The 21,282-nt window shown below is 32.0% G+C and overlaps 1 long non-coding RNA gene across 1 annotated transcript; it reads right to left on the reverse strand.

The window, feature by feature from the left end:
* Positions 1 to 282: 282 nt before the first annotated feature.
* On the reverse strand, positions 283 to 19,355 carry LOC127710145 (uncharacterized). Its single transcript, XR_007986010.1, has 3 exons — positions 19,311 to 19,355; positions 12,740 to 12,830; positions 283 to 445 (listed from the first exon to the last, which is right to left on the reverse strand). It is a non-coding gene; the product is annotated as an uncharacterized LOC127710145 (long non-coding RNA).
* Between the last annotated feature and the right edge of the window lie 1,927 nt (positions 19,356 to 21,282).

Here is a 21,282-nt window from a genome sequence, read left to right on the forward strand (position 1 = left end):
ACTATCACTATGTCGAGCTTTCTGCCACAGACTCAACAAAATGATATCATTTTATATGGAGTTTATCATATCAGAGTACCACTGAAGTTAAGCAAACATTAATCAATCAATCAATATCAAGACATAAAAATAAAGATATTTCCTATTGCATTGTGAACAACCAGTTAGATTTATTTTTTATAAGAAAATTTAATTCTATAAATTATCACTCTCTACTTAAAATCAAAATCATATCATGAGTCATCAATTGACATTTCCTTAAATTTACACATTTACCTCAATTTTTTTTCATCTTTATTTTTGAAAAAAAACACATAACAACCAATGCCACTTGCCACATGGTCATCCAGCCTACTGACACCTTCTTCGCTGGAAAGCAACTCTCCTTCATATTCAAGGAGAAAATCTCCTTTCTTAAAATTTCTGCTGGTAAACACTCCTTTTCCTAAAATTAATTAAAATTGATTTGTCACACTTGTCTTTGGTTAAAATTGGTGACAACACTATTTCTTAGCCTATAGATTAGATAGGGTATATAGTCATTCTCCTCTTGTTAAAGTCACCTATGGGTGACTGAGGAATAGAAATATGGTCACAATTGGTCTTCATCCACCTAGCAGTAAAACCCTCGTCAAAAATGGGGTGTCCATTTGGCTGTGCCAGATGTACAAGTTGGCAGTCACATTACGTCAGATTTGGGACGTTAAATCCAATGCCTCTTTACATGTTAAGAACCCTGTCAACAACTTTTTGAGGGGTCTATAGGTGGCCTGTTGCCAGGTTTAATTTCTGTCCCTATCCAATATATACCTTCATTTTCCTGTGGCTGTCTAAACTTCCCTGACCTTCATCCCGACAGCCTATATGACAGGACCTTTACCTATTGTATTATTGTTAATTTCTTCTCGTCTTGAACATGCATGACATATTTGCCACAGTTTTTTTTTACATCAACCTTAAAAGTTTTACACTGGACTTGCACTGTCAATTTTATTTCATTTCTAAATCATGTGATAATATGCTTAACCAATTGGCCCCCAATCCCATCAGAAGTTGTGATTACATCAGACATTCCTAAAGGTTGCTCTTCTGTAAATATTGACAATGCAATTTCCCATATGATCTTCTTTTACAGCTAAAACTAAATCACTTTTACTATAATGTTTCGTAATTTTTTTTATACTGGATTGGAAAGATCAAATCCACTACATCTAGACACTTTTAAAGAATTCTTCGAAACAGCAAATGGTCATCACACTTTGCTTAAGTTCAAATACAATATTTTGGATACAGAAATGATATTTCTGGACACTGTCATTTATAAGGGACTCAATTTAGGGATACCTGAATACAAGTATGATTATCAACCGTCATGATTTATTTACTGTGGTCAATTAAGTCTGCATTTGAGAGGATGTGATTCCAATTAATATTATTATACTTCACGTTAAAATGCCATATTTTGATTGGCTTATACAAGATAGATAATTTACTCTATCCCATGGCTGAGCAGGAGACAATTTTTTTGAATGTCACCCTCTCGTCCAGACCAATCTAAAATCGATAATTTAAAGGACAATGAGTTGAATTTAGATTAAGTAATTAAAGACAATGCTTAAGTTCTAAGTTTTGGCTCAGATTTTATTATTTGACTGTCAAAACAAAAAAATTAAACATCTTGCTTCACTTCTGTTGATTTTTCTAATACCTGTAACGTTGTTATGTATGTCACGTCACAGAAAATACTTTTAAATAAAATGCATCTGTAAAAGACAATAATAATGGGACATTCAGTATAATAAATCAAATAACACATTGGTACCCCTCTAAAAAGCATTGTCAACCTTGGCTTCGCCGCGGTAAACAATGTTTTTTTCGGGGTAAAAATCTGCTCTATCACCCTCTCAGCTATGTGATATTTATATACTTACACCGTTGAGTGTAATTGTTTGAAAATCGTGATAGTTGTCTATCATACTTGTATGTATCAATATTCTTATTTACCTAATGAAAGAATGGTAATAAAATCATTTAAAAAAAGTGTGGTAATCAACTCTGATTTCAATACACATCTTGAACCAAATTTTATTCAATGGTTTACAGGAACATTAGACTAGAGGCTCTCAAGAGCCTGTGTCGCTCACCTGATTCTACTTTGGTTTTGGAAATCATGTAAAAATAGATTAAAATCATAACAGATACCCTAATAATGAGTGAGGCCAAATTTGGTTTAATATTGGTCCTGTAATTTAATAAAAAATCTTGGTGGCCATCTTGAACAGTAAATCGGCAACAAAGTAGCAACACTTCATCAGCACCTCATAAGAAACATTAATGCCATGTTTTGGTTTCATTCCATTCAGTGCACCTCTAGAAGAAGCATTTGTATGTATTTCCCATAGGGTCTTATGTTAAAGGAAGTCCCCCCATTGGCGGCCATCATGGATGAAGGATCAGCTTCAAAGTAACAAAACTTAGTCAGCACCTCATAAGGAACATTCATGCCATGTTTGGTTTCAATCCATTCAGTATGTGGTTCTCTAAAAGAAGACATTTGTATGTATTGTCCATAGGGTCCTTTGTTAAACATTGTCCCCATCTGGCGGCCATCTTGGATGAAGGATCAGCTTCAAATTAACAACACTTGGTCAGCACCTCAAAAGGAACATGCATGCCATGTTTGGTTTCATTCCATTCAATGGTTCTCTAAAAGAAAACATTTGTATGTATTTCTCATAGGGTCCTATGTTAAACTAAGTCCTCCGCTGGCGGCCATCTTAGATTATGGATCGGCTTCATAGTAACAACACTTGGTCATCACCTCATAAAGAACATTCATGCCATGTTTTGTTTCATTCCATTCAGTGGTTCTCTAAAAGAAGACATTTGTATGTATTTCCCATAGGGTCCTATGTTAAACTAAGTCCCCCACTGGCGGCCATCTTGGATGATGGATCAGCTTCAAAGTAACAACACTTGGTCAGCACCTTATAAGGAACATTCATGTCATGTTTGGTTTAATTCCATTCAGTGGTTCTCTAAAAGAAGACATTTGTATGTATTTCCCATAGGGTCCCATGTTAAACTAAGTCCCCCGCTGGTGGCCATCTTGGATTATGGATCGGCTTCAAAGTAACAACACTCGGTCAGCATCTCATAAGGAACATTCATGCCATGTTTGCTTTCATTCCATTCAGTGGTTCTCTAAAAGAAGACATTTGTATGTATTTCTCATAGGGTCCCATGTTAAACTAAGTCCCCTGCTGGCGGCCATCTTGGATTATGGATCTGCTTACAACACTCGGTCAGCACCTCATAAGAAACATTCATGCCATGTTTGGTTTCATTCCATTCAGTGGTTCTCTAAAAGAAGACATTTGTATGTATTTCCCATAGGGTCCTATGTTAAACTAAGTCCCCCGCTGGCGGCCATCTTGGATGATGGATCGGCTTCAAAGTAACAACACTTGATCAGCACCTCATAAGGAACATTCATGCCATGTTTGGTTTCATTCCATTCAGTGGTTCTCTAAAAGAAGACATTTGTATGTATTTCCCATAGGGTCCTATGTTAAACTAAGTCCCCCTCGCTGGCAGCCATCTTGGATGATGGATAGGCTTCAAAGTAACAACACTTGGTCAGCACCTCATAAGGAACATTCATACCAAGTTTGGTTTCATTCCATTCAGTGGTTCTCTAGAAGAAGTTCAAAATGTAAAAAGTTAACGACGAAGACGGACGACGACGGACGACGGACGCCAAATGATATATGTCTTCAACTTAGAATTTTGCACGATCTCCAAATCCAGGGAGATCACATAGATCTAGCATGGCTGAATCAAACAAGAGTGCATTCCCTGAAACGCCTCGCCTGCTTTACTGACCATTAATTTTATGTTGAAAGTTGGTTTACGCCAGATTACCAGGCGTAATACGCTCTTATAATTTTGTACGGGCGCCATCTCTTTATAAACAAATTCCTCTGGTATTTATAACCAAATTTCAATGCCTATATATATATGTTTTATATACTACTTGGTAGTGATATCTTACATATAAGGAAAATTGAAATAATTTGAAAGAAGTAAGACTACTTAAGGTTCTGATCAGGAGAGAAATAGATGATAAATATAAAATTTTAATTGATCGAAAAAGTAATTTATTTTTATACAAAAATAAGAAACTAAGATTGCTCCAGAAAAAAGATTTTTAATTATTTAATGTACCATGACGTTATTATTAGAAAGGGTTTCATCAAGCCATATAAGTGACCCCAACCTGGAAATTGAAAAGTCCAAGAATTGATACTTTAAAATTCCTAGAGAAGATAAGCTTTGCAAACTGTGTCATGTTTTTGAATACAAGAAACATTTCCTCTTGAAGCTCAATATCAATAAGGATTAAGAACTATTTAATAAGTTAAAAGTGTGAAAATGAGTTTATGACAAAAAAATCATGAAATTATTTAACCATATCAAAAGAACATGTGGAACTAAACAGTCTTTTGTTAAGCAGTAATTAGATCTTTGCATAAATATACTATATAAATATATACTGTATGTGTGTTTTTGTTAAAAACATTTTTAATTTGTTAATATGAAAAATACATATATGACAATATAAATATCAAATTAAATCAATTCCAAATTACAGGGTCCATAAAGAGCATATTAATCAGGTATAATTAATGGTTAAAATAATTGAGTCAACAATAGAACATTAAAATATATATACATTGCATGAGGTCTTAATTATTCAAGTTTTATAAATAATGGTTTTCATAAAATAAATTTCAACACAGACAAAAAATCCCACATAGTACCTCTATTTCACAGTGGTGAATATGTGTATGAAAATTACATGTTTATCAAATATCCACTTTCTGACCTAGTAGCAGCTGCCAAGCCTTGAAAATTGATATACTTATTTTAAGAATTTTAAAACAAGTACACAGGAAGTATGCACTGCCAGATCTTGTCATGAGTCATATTATGTGCAACTTCGGTTCTTTATAATATTACTTATGCAACTGTTTTAGATAAATATATAAAATTTAAAATTCAAGCATTTATATATTTTTACATATTATAATTAACCATTACCTACAAAAAACTTAGCAAATTATTCCATGATTCATTAACTGAATGACTTTATTTCAACTTCTTTTTTATATATAAATATATAAAACTTTGTTAAAACATTGCAAACTCTTCTTGTATGAATTAAGAAATTATTCCTAATTATAATCATGATAATAAATGAAAGAAATGAATATTAGTTGAATATCACAAATCTACAAAATATTATTGTGGTGGTGCCATTATATGCTGAATTTGTGTCAAAGTACTTATAATAATAAAAATTAAAATAAAGCAAAGTATATTTAAATTTGTTCATATAGATATATGGCAGTCATTCCCAAGGTCGCCGGACATTGGGCAAAGACCAGTAAAAAAATTGGTTTGGTCCAGTTAAGTGATATGCATTACTGGACCAAATGACCAGTAAAATTTTTAATTTTGTCCAAATCATATGTGTGAATGTCCTGTTATAAAGAGTCTGGTCCAGTTAAGAAGAATTGATTACTGGACCAATTGTCCAGTTGATTTCTCAAAGCCTTGGAAACCACTGACATGGGTGATATTTAAGATGTTGATGAAAATTTGTGTGCATTAAGAACTTCATTTGAAAAACAAAAAAAAGTGTCTGCATGTATAATGTAGCTTTCACGTATACACCTTCACAATACAATCAATTAAAAATTTGGGATATAGTTCAATGAAAATATAGAATTATGTAAAAAAAAAGGACTTCACTTTAAGTTGTGATATCTTGAAAATCCATCCAAAGGATTTTCTTTAATAAACTTTTGACACATACAGAAAAACCTCTTGCTTGTGTGTGATTTTGATAGTTAAAATGCAAATATTGATGTTAAAAATATTGATGTTAAAATGGCAATACTTAAAAATATGCACAAATGCAAAACATCAGAAGTCAATGAACCATGACTGTAAAGGTTTAGTACCAAATAATCTCTGTTGAAATGATATATGACAACACTTATACAACCTCATACTAAATAATCATTTGATAATAGTGGTTCTTCTAAAAAAATGTCTTAATCACAAAATAAAACATATCAGTCCTTCACCTTCATTTGATACCTTAATTATAGAACATTATATAAGTTAAATATTTACACTTATTTCTACATAGTTAAATATTTACACTTATTTTGTTTTAAATATGTACTACTTTCCAGCATGTCCTTTTTTGACAGTCACAGCTAAATGAGTGATTTGGTGGTGATACATCCTACAAAGGCTATATCCGAATCATTTTGCAAAGAATTCCCTTCAAACCGGTGCTAGGGGCTGACTTAAGGATGTACTTAGGTCAGATTTAGGAATTTTTGTCAGATGTTCGAACTCCTTGGTTTTAACCCTTCGATACAGGGTTGCCCCACAACACCCATTTTTCTTTTCATATATACAAGACTTCAATATTACCTCATAAAAGGTCATTTATCAAAATTTAAGCATATTCTAGATTTCTTTCATTTCTATTTGAGACTCAAATAATGACAATGCAAACATAAGGTAAAAGACCATGTCAGCCTTTTCCCGCCATTATAAAAAACTTAAATATCTTGTAAAGGAGCTCCATAACCTATCAATATCTTAAGCTTATTTTGTTCCTAAACTAATTTTGTTCTTCTAACTGATATAGTACTTATCAATTCTAAATTCTAGATTTATTTAATTTCAAATCCTTAAACTTGCATTGAGGCAAGTTTGTTTTTTTGCTCTGTGTTGAATGCCTTACTGTGACTTTGAGAAAAAGAACAGCAATAAAAGCGCTGTTTCTTTGCTTTTTGTATTACATCACAGCATGTACTGATTTTGAGTCTGATGGATGGATCGTCATATCCTTTGTTTTTCTATTATGTTAAAAATTTCAAAATCAATGAACCATGAAAAAAGATGTGCTTCGTTATACAACTACATACCAAATATAAATAAACCTACCAATGTATCATTAGCAGTAATGAATAAAAGAGTCCAATAGATACTGTGAGGTCCTACAATAGGGTCTTTATAATAGGATCAAAGAAGGGAAATTTGGAATGCAACTAGAAAATAGAGACATAAATTTAGCCTCACACCAAGCAACCTATCAATTTTAATGAGCATAGTGTGTAAAAATTGCACTCTCTTTAGATCATGCAGCTGCTTTGACTGGATATGACTGAGAATTATCTACTGTAAATTCAGAAATTATTGATGTTTTCATTAGTGTGCAAAATGTAATAGGGTTATAATCGCAATAATTTAAACTCGCATTTTGAAATTTTTTATATGAATTAAACAGGATTTTTCTCCATTTTGCAAAAATTAAAATCATATTTAAGTCTTAAATGACAAAATCGCAATAATAATTAATGCACGCAATAATTTCTGAATTTACAGTATACATCATACTCAGCAAACACAGATACCCATGCAACAACTGCAGGTCAGTTAATAACAAAAATGATCATATTTCTATACCCAGTCACCTTTAGTGTAGTTATCATAAGAGAATACAGACTCTCAAAGTCATCTGGACCAGATTAATATTTTTCCAAGATAACCATGGTTCCACCCAAATGAATATCGAAGTTTGACAGATCAAGTGACACAACTCTTGCTTAGCTTGAGGAGTAATATCACCATTGTTTTTCCCCATTAGTCTTTGTTAAATTTGTACTTTTCAAAAAAATTTGCAGAATTTATCTTTATTTCAAGTAAAGAAATGCTTGGCATGAGTAAGTTTTATCCTGGGCACAGAGTACTCACAAAACAGGGGTTTGACCAACCCTGAGTACTTCAGACAAAATTTTACATCACATTTCATTGCATATAAGATTATAAGCATCACTGGTAGTTAATCAATCAAATGTTCACCCCTTTTTTCCTGTGTACAAGCTTTAGTAACATTATGTAACCTCAGGTTTCCAAAATATTATATTGAAACACCAAATAAAAAAAGAATGCATGGTGCTTTGAAATACCCAAGATATATGTTTAAGACTCAGAAACTTTTTACTATTTAATGAAAAGTAGGACTTATACTTCCTACAACTGTCAAATTCAAGGAAATAATTTTTTTCAATCCTTTTTCGTATTCAACCAGTCCATGTAACATACAACATGTAGTATGATTTGGTGGTATTAAGCCTTGATGAGGTTAAAATACTTAACAACAGAAGAATTTTATTTTTCATAACTGAATTTTTTATGAGGTTAGTTTTAGATTTCTGTGTAGTGTAACAAAACCTCTACGTCATAAATCAAAGGTAAGGTATTGTGTGCAATCAAGAATCTCATAAGGTGAACCATTTCAAAAACAAGTTTTTAGCACATGCAATAAATGCAGACAAGTGTTTACAAAAATGTTTGGTCTTTGAAAACTATAAGATAACAAGACCAAAAGTAAATCAAAGTTTCATCGTAATTTGAATTGAAAAGTTTATCTTAATGGGTCGATCACCTAAGTGATGCAGAGCGGAATCAAGCATGGGGTATATGTTACAAAGTGCTGTGTCTATGAGAAATGTTTCAAATCATTTTCACTGTCACTACAGCACTATTGAGCAGCTATGGCAACAGTGTTTCCAATAGACCTAGAACTGTTGGTGGTGCTCCTAGAGTGATGACACTTTAGATGGATCGCCATATCCAGTTACAACATTTGTGCAACTGTTTCTTGACAGCAAGGGTAACCATTGGACAACACAGACAAAGAATGTGGTCGCAGTCTGCTTGAAACATTCTCAATGAAAACCAACTTTATCATTTATGCACTCCATCCCTACACTAAGGGTCCTATCCCTAGCAACAGCATCCAGCTCAATGTTTACAATGGGCAAGCTTAGGCACATTTACTATTGATTTTGCTAACCATGGCAGGAGGTGCTCTTTTTGGAAAAATCTGAATTCAAGATCTTTAATGCCAATAGTCTTTACAAGGATTTGAAAGCGAAATGTGGAACAATATGCTTTGTGTTGCTTTCAGTGTTATGATCTGAACCAGTGTATGATTTCCTTACAAAATGCAATTGCATTTTCGGTGACAAAATAAATTACTCTGTCAATGCACTGAGGTACAGAAATGACATCTAACTTTAAGCACCATATGTGTTGCCAATGTTTCAAACGAACTCATCCAAATTTGAGAGTATTTTGAACAAATAATTTACTCTATCTCATAGCAAATACTCTATTGCGTTTCACTGAGACGCTTGATCAAGTGTGCGCTAATTCAAAAGGAATGGTTGATATGTACAAGACATCATAGTTTATTACTTTGAATTTATAAAATGATAGACAGTGAATAACAGAAATTTCAGTATAATTAATTAAATAACACATATCTGAGAAGGCAGATTGTTACCCCTTGAAAAGATATTTTAAACCTTGCCTTTGCCTCAGTTGACAATGTTTTCTCAGGGTAACAATCTGCTCTATCTAAAATTGAGAATGGAAATGGGGAATATGTCAAATAGACAACAACCTGACCAAAGAGCAGACAACAGCCGAAGGCCACCAATGGGTCTTCAACGCAGCGAGAAAATTCTGAACCCGAAGGTGGACCGCAGCTGGCCCCTAAATAAAATTGTGTACTAGTTCAGTGAAAAATGGACGTCACACTAAACTCCAAAACATATAAATGAACTAAAATTAAAAAACATACAAGACTAACAAAGGCCAGAGGCTCCTGACTTGGGACACGCGCAAAAATGCGGCGGGGTTAAACATGTTTTGTGAGATCTCAACCCTCCCCCTATAACTCTAGCCAATGTAGAATAAAGAAACACATAGCAATACGCACAGTAAAACTCAGTTTAAAAGAAGTCAGAGTCTGATGTCAGAATAGGTAACAAAAGAAACTAAGCAAAATGACAATGATACATAAATGAACAAAGGACTACTAGCAGTTACTGACATGCCATCTCCAGACCTCAATTAAACTGATTGAAAGATTATGTCTTCATCATATGAAAATCAAGTACAATCCCTCCCGTTAGGGGTTTAGTATCATACCATCATAAAATATATGAGAAGAACATAACCTGTATCATGCCAACAACTGGTTTTAGAATAAATGTGTTTATATTTCCGATTCAAAGACCCTATGAGTGAATCAATATTAATACCACAATATGCAATCCTTAATGACTTGACAACAGTATCGTAACTATATCCTTTCCGAATAAGTCTGTTTAAAGGTTTGGTTAGCTTTTGAGGTGAATACCGACATTTTTGTGCTTTGTAAAGAATATTACCATAAAATATTGGATGTGAAATACCTGAACGTATAAGATGTCTGCATGTTGATTTATATTTACGAATGATGTCCTTGTACCGATGAAAAGTCAATTTAACCACATATTTACCTAAACAAAAGACAGTAACTGTTTTAATCCATATTCCCAGAGTAATGTATGTAATGGAAATTATTTACCAAAACCAATTGTACAATCAAACTTTTTTTACCAAAACGCGACGTTTTGCGCTGCGCGGTGAATATATAATTTTTCCTCAGGTGAATATGCTTATTTATTCAAAATCCCAATCATATAGAAAAACCTACTAAAGTTTTATCAATATGTAATAAACTATAATATTCACTTTTCATAAAGCTAAATATCGCTCTCTCAATTAAGTAATAAATAATTATGGATAATTGATTATAAAAGATTTTAAATATTTCTTTATAATCTACAACAATGTATCCCTAATTATTTATTATAGCAATCAAAGATAAAGTTTGGTCAAAAAGTGTGGGAAATAAATAAATTCAGTGATCAATGAATTTATATTTTAATTCATTACACTTGTCAGGTGTATTGCCAGCAAAACTCTATAAACCATTTAAATCATGAGCTCATGTTTTGACATATATATATATATATGTGTATTGGTTCAAGATAACAGATGCAATTTAAATGCGTTTGTTAACATCCTGATTTGAAATTTGGTCCCAGACAACTGAAATTTTGACTTATCAATTAACCAATTTCGTCACATCAGGAGTACAAATATATATATGAAACAAAGTTTGAGATCAGACTTTTTTTGTTTTATTTTCAATTTGTTTAGGTTTGGTTTTGATGATTTTTTAAATTGTCTTATAACCTTTCAAAAGTGTATCAACATTGCTCAATTGATATTCCTTTAATTTCTTATAGCTTGTACCAAAATATAGTATGTAAAAAAGAATTTACTGTCAGGTTAACAGTAATATTGTATGTAGATGGTCCGAGGACACAGTTATCATCCTTTGGTTTTTGTTGTCTACAAATATAATCCCTAATGTGAACAGTGTATAACTTTTTTCATACACTTTCCAAATTTATTTCTTGATATTTTATGCATGAAATATTAAGCAAGGGGAATGCAATTACATGTTAAAAAAATTGGGTGCTGAATGTTTATGTTTAAGTTGTGATTTGGTCCAGTTAAAAAAGATAAAAAATTAGCATGTCTGAGGCTTTCAAACTGAATTTTAGACCACCTTCACAAAGAATTGTCCATATTTTGAGTAAGAGCTGATACACTTTTCTATAATTTTGATATTATTTGTCCCAATAGTAGTATACACTTCACTGTTAAATTCTTTTTGAGATAGAGCAGGTGCTATTTTTTTTTATTTGAATTTATTGTCTAAAAGAAATCTATGTACTAAGAAATAACTGTGTTCCCGGGTCAGATCTATACTGATTTTTCACAAAATAGAATAAATAAATTTCCTGCCTGGCATGCCTTAATAATTTTGGCATGTAATGATGTTAAAGGAAACGAACATTCATTTTTCCATTGCCTAGCTGAAGTTTCTTTTAAGGCTATTATTCAAAATTCATGTAGCAGTTACATTATGAATAGGTTGAGAAAAATATGAAATGTACATTACGGTCAATGTGGACCTTTAAAGAAAAAAAAATTTGATCAAAAGCAAATTAAGAAGTGCTCAATAGCATTACATGGTTAACATCATGAGAAAGCGTCAATAAGCTGTGAAATGGGGTTTCACAAAATGTGCATCCTCAAATGAAAGCAATGGTAATGTCCAAACTTTTGTATAGACAACCCAAAAACCAATTTAAAAACTAGAGACAAAATTAGACACATGTTAAAGGTGAACAATAGCATTATTGTATTTGGTTAAAATTCGGAGAAAGATTCAATAATAATTATGATTATGGGTTATTAAGATATTAAGTTGATATTGAGATTGTATATGCAAATATATATGATCAGGTCCCTATTTCTGCACAGTTAGCCCCCAAAAAACATTCAGATATGAGGTGCAAAAATAAACCATGTGTGTTTAAGATCATGAAAATTATGTGAAAGTTTCAAAATTTTTGTTGAGTGGTTTAGGGGCACTTGTCAATGCAATAGTTAGACAAAGCTAATAGCAAAAAAATTTATTTCAATATACAGCTTTTATAAATATCAAAATATTTAAATAAAACAGAGTTCATATTTTATTTCTCTGTCTAAATTGTAGCTAATGCCCCTAAAGTAAAGTTAGACATGCTAAATATCTATACCTAGCTTTATAATAAAGCTAGGTATAGATATTTAGCATGTCTAACTTTTACTTTAATTATATAGAACCTTAAAAAGAAGTCATGATTTTTACAATGTGGCCATCAATGATAAGACTAACATTACTGATAAAACTCACCTATCTCTGGAGTAATTTCTTTAACAGCAAAGCCCTCCTTGTCTTCACGCTTTCTAATATAGAACTCTGCATCTATCACTGGATTAAACTCCTAATGAAACATAAGAACTCAATTTTATTAGTGTTCAATTTATTAAATGCACTCACATATTTCAACTGAAATCACACATATATATCACAGTTGAGCTACTGACTAAATATGAAGTCATTCTGTTCATAAGTACTGAAGAAATGTGTGACAAATTTCTTATACGTTCATTCAACATGTTAAAAAGAAATGAGTTGTCAAATTGACAGCAAACCAGTTTTCTTTATTCCTAAGACAATTGAAAGTAATTATTGTTGAATTTAAGAGGAAAGCTACATGTAGTACAAATGAAACTGCATCCAGATGTATTCTATTACATTGTATATGGTTGCTTTCAGGCTTGTTTGGCCTGCAACATTTAGTTTCTATTTTCCGATCTTTCAAGGATTATATGGCCCGAGAACACAAGTTACTTTGTAGTGCATTTCTTTTAGACAATAAATTAAAATTTAAAAAATCACATCTGCTCTATCTCAAAAAAGATTTTTACAGTGTAGTGTACTACTATTGGGACAAATAATACCAAAATTATAGAAAAGTCTACTAGCTCTAACTCAAAATATGGATAATTCTATGTTAAGGGGGTGTAAAATTCAGTTTGACAGCTTCCATGGCTTCAGACATACAAGTTCTTTACCTTTTTCAACTGGACCAAATCACTACTTAACATAAAGATTTAGCACCCAATTTTTTTTAACATAGTAATTTCATCCCCTCACTTAATATTTCATGCATAAAATATAAAGAAATAAATTTGGAAAGTGTATGAAAAAAATATGAATTCACACTAGGGACTACATTTGTAGACAATGAAAATCAAAGGACAATAACTGTGTTCTTGGACCTGATAGGATAGAAAGACTTGACCAATTCTAATAAAACTTTGCATGACCTAAGCTTAGGGAATTATTAGATAGTTAGTTAAGTTTCATGGCCATGGGATATATATTATAGAAACTGGACATTTCAATATTGATGTTCAATTTTGACGTTTAAATCAAATTATTTCAACTACTGTGAAAGTACTTTTATTCATGGGGAACTAATTTTCGTGGTTTTCTTGGATGATTTTATCAATCATTCTCCATTGAAATGAGATTTGCCAATGCTTATACAACTGCATACCAAATATCATTGACTTACCACTAGTGGTTCCCCTTGAACTGACCTAATCACAAACTAATACATGTAAACTAAGCAAAAGTTTCAAAGTCAATAGACCATGACTGAGGGGGCGGGACCAAATATTCTCCATGGAAATGAGATATGCCAATGCTTATACAACTGCATACCAAATATCATTGACTTACCACTAGTGCTTCCCCATGAACTGACCTAATCACAAACTAATACATGTAAACTAAGCAAAAGTTTTAAGTCAATAGACCATGACTGAGGGAGCGGAGCCAAATAATCTCCATGGAAATGAGATATGCCAATGCTTATACAACTGCATACCAAATATCATTGACTTACCACTAGTGGTTTCACATAAACTGACCTAATCACATGAAACTAATACATGTAAACTAAGCAAGTTTCAGTCAATAGACCATGACTGAGGGGGCAGGGCCAAATAATCTCCATGGAAATGAGATGTGCCAGTGCTAATACAACTGCATACCAAATATCATTGACCAACCACTAGTGGTTCACCTTAAACTAGACCTAATCACAAACTAATACATTGTTGACGCAGCCGACGCCGGAAACAGCATACCTATGTCTCGCTTTTTGACTCATTCAAGGCGAGACAAAAACTACATATGGTTGTCATAAATAGTCTTCGTTTCTGATGGCTTCAATTCTACACTTTAGTATTATTATTTTGTTTAGAAAACTAAAATCCACGAATTTAAAAATTCACAAACATGTATCTTTTGCTCAAACCACGAAAATTGATACCCACGAATTAAAGTACTTTCACAGTATCAATGTTTGTGCCAAAAAAATTTAACTATTGCAAAAATTTGCTTTTTAAATGCACTTAAATATAATACATTAAGTATTAAAAGCAACTGAACAATCATTTGATTTATCAGATTTCTTATAATTATTCAAAAGTCAAATATATATATACTTTCCTTAGACATGTTGAAAGTTATCCTAATTATGTGAAATTTAATTTGTAGTACTCCAGGGATTTTCCAACCCTTATTTTGGGTAAAAATTTGGGCCCCAACCCCAAAGAGAAATATGCTCTTTTTTCCCAATTTTCAGCTCTAAAATTCCCAATTGTTTATTTTTCAAAATTTTCTTGGGGGGCAAACCCTATAGCATGTTGCACATGGCATAGGCCGTGTGCCCTCCTTATCAACTGACACATATATTTTCCCCAAAGCCAACAATTCACGATCTTTTATTCCCAATTGCATGGCCACTGTCCCCTTCCCCTTAACACTAGGAAAATCACTGTACTCAGGCCATTCATTAGGAGGCAGTACCTAGTACTTTTACCATCCTATGCTACTGATAAGTACCACCTGAATTCAAGAATTATTTTATTAGATGTTCATTGAATATATTGAAAAGTACAAATAGGAATGTACCAGACAACATGAAAGATTTTGAAACCCCTGAGTAGTGAGTACTGGTATCTATTAATTTGTAATAAACTATATATGTCTTTGAAACAAGTTTATCTTGTTTACATCTTTAACATAACACTGATTTTTTTCGCCGGTGTTTTCCCATTCAGCAAAAATTATATACAGTAAAAATTGAAAAACCTGCCATTTATAATATCGCAAGAAAAAAAAACATTATACAGTGCCCAAAAACTTGGGATATATATAATTAGCCACTGGGTTTTACCAGGTAAATCTGGGCACTACTGGATAATTATATGAAATACTGGCCTGAATTTTAAAGAGGATTCAGTGATTTATCACAAATGCAATACATTAAAGTCAAAGAATTCAATTTGTTTTTTAATAAATATAACTTATATTAAGGAAAATATGTAAGGAAAATTACTTTTAAACATTTTTTGTTCATTACTAAAAATGTTTACTCGTTTTAGCATATGTTTATGCACATCACTAATTAATAAGTAATTATTCAGATTAATTATAAAACAGATTTGTTTATATAGCAATAATCAGCCTTTTGATTTCTAAAGTGTTCATGGCCTGTCCCCTTAGGAAGTTTATTTATCAATATGTTTACATAACAATTAAAATTTACAATTCACTTATAAATTAAACACTGCAATAAAATGCATTTTTTCAACTTGGATTTAATATTGAAGCAAAGCTTGGAAATTTAAAGCAAGGTATCCTAAAATGTCCAAAACTTGTATTCAACCTTCATAAAATTTGTGGAGAAAAAGGAATAAATTAAATTTTCAAACTTCACCTGTACGAAATGTGACGCCTGGAAATGACACGGAAACCAGGCGTAGAAATCATACTTTATCCGGGCGTCATTGCAGTGTTTAAGGAATGCATTTCCAGGCTATACCAGGCGGAAACCAAGCGTAACAGAGGCGGAAACCAGGGGTAAAATTAGGCGTAATATTTAAATGAGTACGCCTGGTCCACAGAAAACCAGGCGTAATATGCAAATGAGTATGCCTAGTCAATAAAATAAACCAGGCGTAATATCCTAACATAATACTACACCTAATTTAAATCAGTGTATTACCCTAGCTGTGTACTTTGTGTATTTGAAACAAACTTGTACTGTTGCTTTAATTTCTTATTGTTTGACATAAAACTTGAAATATTAACCATTGAAGAAGCTATATAGATAAATAAATATTAGACAAACACTAGCTCCAGTTTAAATAAGAATTATGACAATTATTTTTTCTTGAAATAATACAAGCATTTTGTCTAAGTTAATGTTTTGAAAATTAATGTCACTTGAACTAAAATATAAATGATAATACTGCAATTTAGCTTAATGTAAAAGATTTTAATGTTATATTCCAAGGATGAAGGTTTCCAGAATTCAAAATTACTGTTAAAAAATAAAAACTTAATAACTTAGTTACTCACAAAATTATTATTTACCATGTATACTACTTTCCTTTTATTTCACAATTGTCATTCATCAATTTGATTCCATAATTCCAACTTCAAATTCTTCCAAAAACACAAAAAAGCTAATTATCCCTGAATATATACATGATATAAAGCTGTCATATTTCATACTCTTGCAAACTAATACCAAAGAGCCAAATTTTGAAAAAAATTCCCATAATCCTTTAAACAAAGCATTATGGGTATTATGTTTTACGCCTTACCAACAGTTTTACGCCCGTAGGAAAATTTACGCCTTGCTTATTTCAATTTACGCCAGGTTTACCACTTTTTTCTACGCCCGTAAAGACTACAAATTTACGTTTCCTGCTCCATTACGCCTGGATCAGGGCACGTAACTACCACTTACGCCTGGTTTACGCCAGATTTCCAGGCGTAATACGCCTTATAATTTCGTACGGGGGCCAGGAATGACTCTAAATGGTCATCCAGAAAAAAATGTATATAATTTGCTATAATATTATTGAACTACAACAGGTCTATTTTAATTTGTGTAAAAATAAGTTTGAAAAATCGTATTACCCAGTATTGCAGACTAAACATGTTAAAAGCATATCTTCCAGTATTTATATAATAGTGTTCTCAAACTATATTATAACAGATATATACCTTCAATTATGGACTACTGCTGTACCAAGTGGGGAAATGCTTCAAAAACTATTATTGACAAATTATACAAGTTACATGTACAAAAGAGGGCAGCAAGAATCATTTTAAATTAAGATTTGAAAACTCTTCATCAGTTAAGTTGTTCAGTTGTTAATAAATATGCATTAAGATCACCTTCCTAAAATAATATATTAGATCAAAGATATGAAACTAATTAATTATGGTAAAAGAACATTTATGTATTGTGGGACCTTGTTGTGGAATTCCTTGCCTCTGACTATGAAGGATAGTAAAAGTATAAATGTTTTTAAAACAAAATGTCAAGCTTATCTCTTGAAAATACAAGAAGAGAACTTTTTGAAGTTTTTTTAATGAAACAATTTTACTACAAATATACTTTTTATTTAAGTAAATTGTTAACCTGTACTATATATGTGCACTTGTATGCAGTGTAGTTTTTGCTATATTACCCTTTTGATTATGTATAATTATCTTTTAAAAATTGTGTATTCTTGTATGTAGATTAGATTGCTTCAGGGTGGATTAACTGTTTTGTTGAACCAAAAACATGCACCAGAGTACCTATGTAATCTTGTACCTCCATGTGTACAAAGTACATCTATCCGTTGCAAAATGGTCATGATATTATTGTTCCATTTTGCAGACTTTCCCTTACTACTGAATCGTTTATTCCCTCTACAATACGTGAGTGGAACAAACTTGATCCAAAAATTTGCAGTGTCGACTCTTTTTCTAAATTTAAGAAAGAATTGAAAAATGATAGTCTGCCAAGTAAAGTTGAAACGTTTTATTTGTACGGCCCGAGGAATTTGAATATTATCTTAACGCAATTTTGCGATCCTCCGCTTCATTCTTAAACTATGACCTTTTTCGAGCTAATATTATAAATGATCCTTCTTGTCAATGTGGGTCAGATATTGAGGATGTCCATCATTACTTCTTCGTTTGTCCAAAATACACTTCATGTAGAAAAACCTTATTCAATAATCTTAACTGGCTTTCCGAAAACTTTGTTTTAGATACAAAACTATTAATTTGCGGACACTTTGAACTTTCGAACAAACAAAATATTCAAATTTTCAAACATGTTCAAAATTTCATCAAAAGGTCAAACAGATTTCTTGTGCCTTCATAAAGCCTTATTGATACTGACAAGGAACATCATCATCATTAACACTCACGTCATCATCACAGAATTATATGACCTTTCAAACTTTCTTATTCTATTTTTTTCTCTCCCTCATCTTTTTTACCTATAATAGCTCGTATTATATTCTATAAACTGTTTGCTTTACATGCATGCTCGTTATATTATACTACTATTGTAATTTTATATTGTGTTATGGAGAAGACTTCATAAGTATGATTTACTTGTGTCTAATCAATTTTGCTTTAATTCAGCAAATAAAATATGCTTAAACTAAACTGTTTTGTTAACTGTGTAACTCTCTGAAAATAAAGAACTTATTATTATTACTAGCCCAGTATTACCCGTTTCTAGTACTGCCCAGCCTGGGAAAACAGGGACCTGGTTTTTCCCGCACGGGTAATACTTTGCCAACCCTAGGAACATACATATAGTCTAGGTACACTGTAACTTAAGTAAGTGCTGACAAAATTACTATTTTAACTGCACATCTTAAATTCACTGTTATTCATGATTTAGCAGGAAAAAGCATTTCTGATAAAAAGGGCCTTTAACATAGAAGGTACCATGTACCAGTATAACTGGTTATAAATAAAATACATGTACAATAACCACCAAGATAATGAAAAAGAAACATTATAATCAATAAAAAGTACTTACATTTTCCTGGCCTTGCTTTATGATTCTTTCACTTTTCCTAGTCCTGTTTATATAATAAAAACTAATATTACTATATTGAAATTTGAATAGCTATAGTGTTACTCCTGCTTTATATAAAAATAAGAAGATGTGGCATGCTTGCCAATGTGACAACTCTCCACCAGAGAACAAATGAAATAGAAGTTACCACCTATACTTATTCTACATCCATTAAGATTAATAAAAGAACATACTCAGTTCCAATTTTCCCCGCATCACTCATATTTTATCTATCCAAGGAAGAAGGCCAATAACTAAAACAAGGGTGCACACGCTGATATGTTTCGCCTTCTTTACTAATCATTGATATTATGTTGATAGTCCTAAATATAAAGCTTAAATACAACTATCACATAAACTTAACATGATCCAAGAAAATGAGGTCAAGGTCATATAAACCAAACAAGAAATATATACACCTTACAATCATTCAATACACTAAATATAGTTGACCTATTGCTTATAGTTTCTAAGAAGCAGACTTAACCAAGACAAGAGTGCACACACTGAAATGTCTCACCTTCTTGCTAATCATTGATATTATGTTGATAGTCCTAAATATAAAGCTTTACTACAACTATCACATAAACTTAACATGATCCAAGAAAATGAGGTCAAGGTCATATAAACCAAACAAGAAATATATATACACCTTACAATCATTCAATACACTAAATATAGATGACCTATTGCTTATAGTTTCAAAGAAACTGACTTAACCAAGAAAACTAAACATTGACCAATGAACCATGAAAATGAGGTCAAGGTCAGATGAACCATGCCAGGCAGACATGTACAGCTTACATTCCTTCCATACAACAAATATAGTTGACCTATTGTTTATAGTTTAAGAAAAACAGACCAAAACACAAAAACTTAACACTGAGCAATGAACTGTGAAAATGAGGTCAAGGTAAAATAAAACCTGCGAGACAGACATGTACATCATATTTCCATACAACAAATATAGTTGACCTATTGCATATAGTATTAGAAAAAAAGACCAAAACTCAAAAACTGAACTTTGACCACTGAACCATGAAAATGAGGTCAAGGTCAGATGGCACCAACCAGTTGGACATGTACACTTTACAGTCCTTCCATACACCAAAAATACATGTACTAGACCTATTGCTTATAGTATTTGAGATATGGACTTGACCACCAAAACTTAACCTTGTTCACTGATCCATGAAATGAGGTCAAGGTCAAGTGAAAACTGTCTGACGGGCATACCAAATATGGTTATCCTATTACTCATAATTAGGGAGAAATTAACATTACAAAAAATCTTAACTTTTTTTTCAAGTAGACACTGAACCATGAAAATGAGGTCAAGGACAATGGACATGTGACAGATGGAAACCTCGTAACATGAGGCATCTATATACAAAGTATGAAGCATCCAGGTCTTCCACCTTCAAAAATATAAAGCTTTTAAGCAGTTAGCTAACGCCTCCGCCGCCGGATCACTATCCCTATGTCGAGCTTTCTGCAACAAAAGTCCCAGGATCGACAAAAAGCACTTCTATTTTTTGTTCTTTAAATCTTTTTATTAATATCATGGAGAAATAAAAGCTTCAGAGCAAATGTAATGTTATTTCCATTATAATTAATTTTCCAAGTGCCTTGAAGTGGTATTAAAACTTGTTAATAATATTTGATCAGCACTTATTTTCAAAAGTGTCAAAGACATTGCTGATATAAAGTAAAACCTATGATATTAGTTTCATAAAATTCTGGGAATAATTGTACACATGATAATGCTGACAATGCAAGTTTCCATATGATTAATATTTGATTTTATGTTGATAGTCCTAAATATAGAGCTTTACTACAACTATCACATAAACTTAACATGATCCACGAGAATGAGGTCATGGTCAGATAAACCTAACTAGAAATACATGTAAACCTTACAAGCTTTCCATAC

The sequence above is a fragment of the Mytilus californianus genome, unplaced genomic scaffold (assembly GCF_021869535.1).
Source record: "Mytilus californianus isolate M0D057914Y unplaced genomic scaffold, xbMytCali1.0.p SCAF_7, whole genome shotgun sequence".
Taxonomy (NCBI): domain Eukaryota; kingdom Metazoa; phylum Mollusca; class Bivalvia; order Mytilida; family Mytilidae; genus Mytilus; species Mytilus californianus.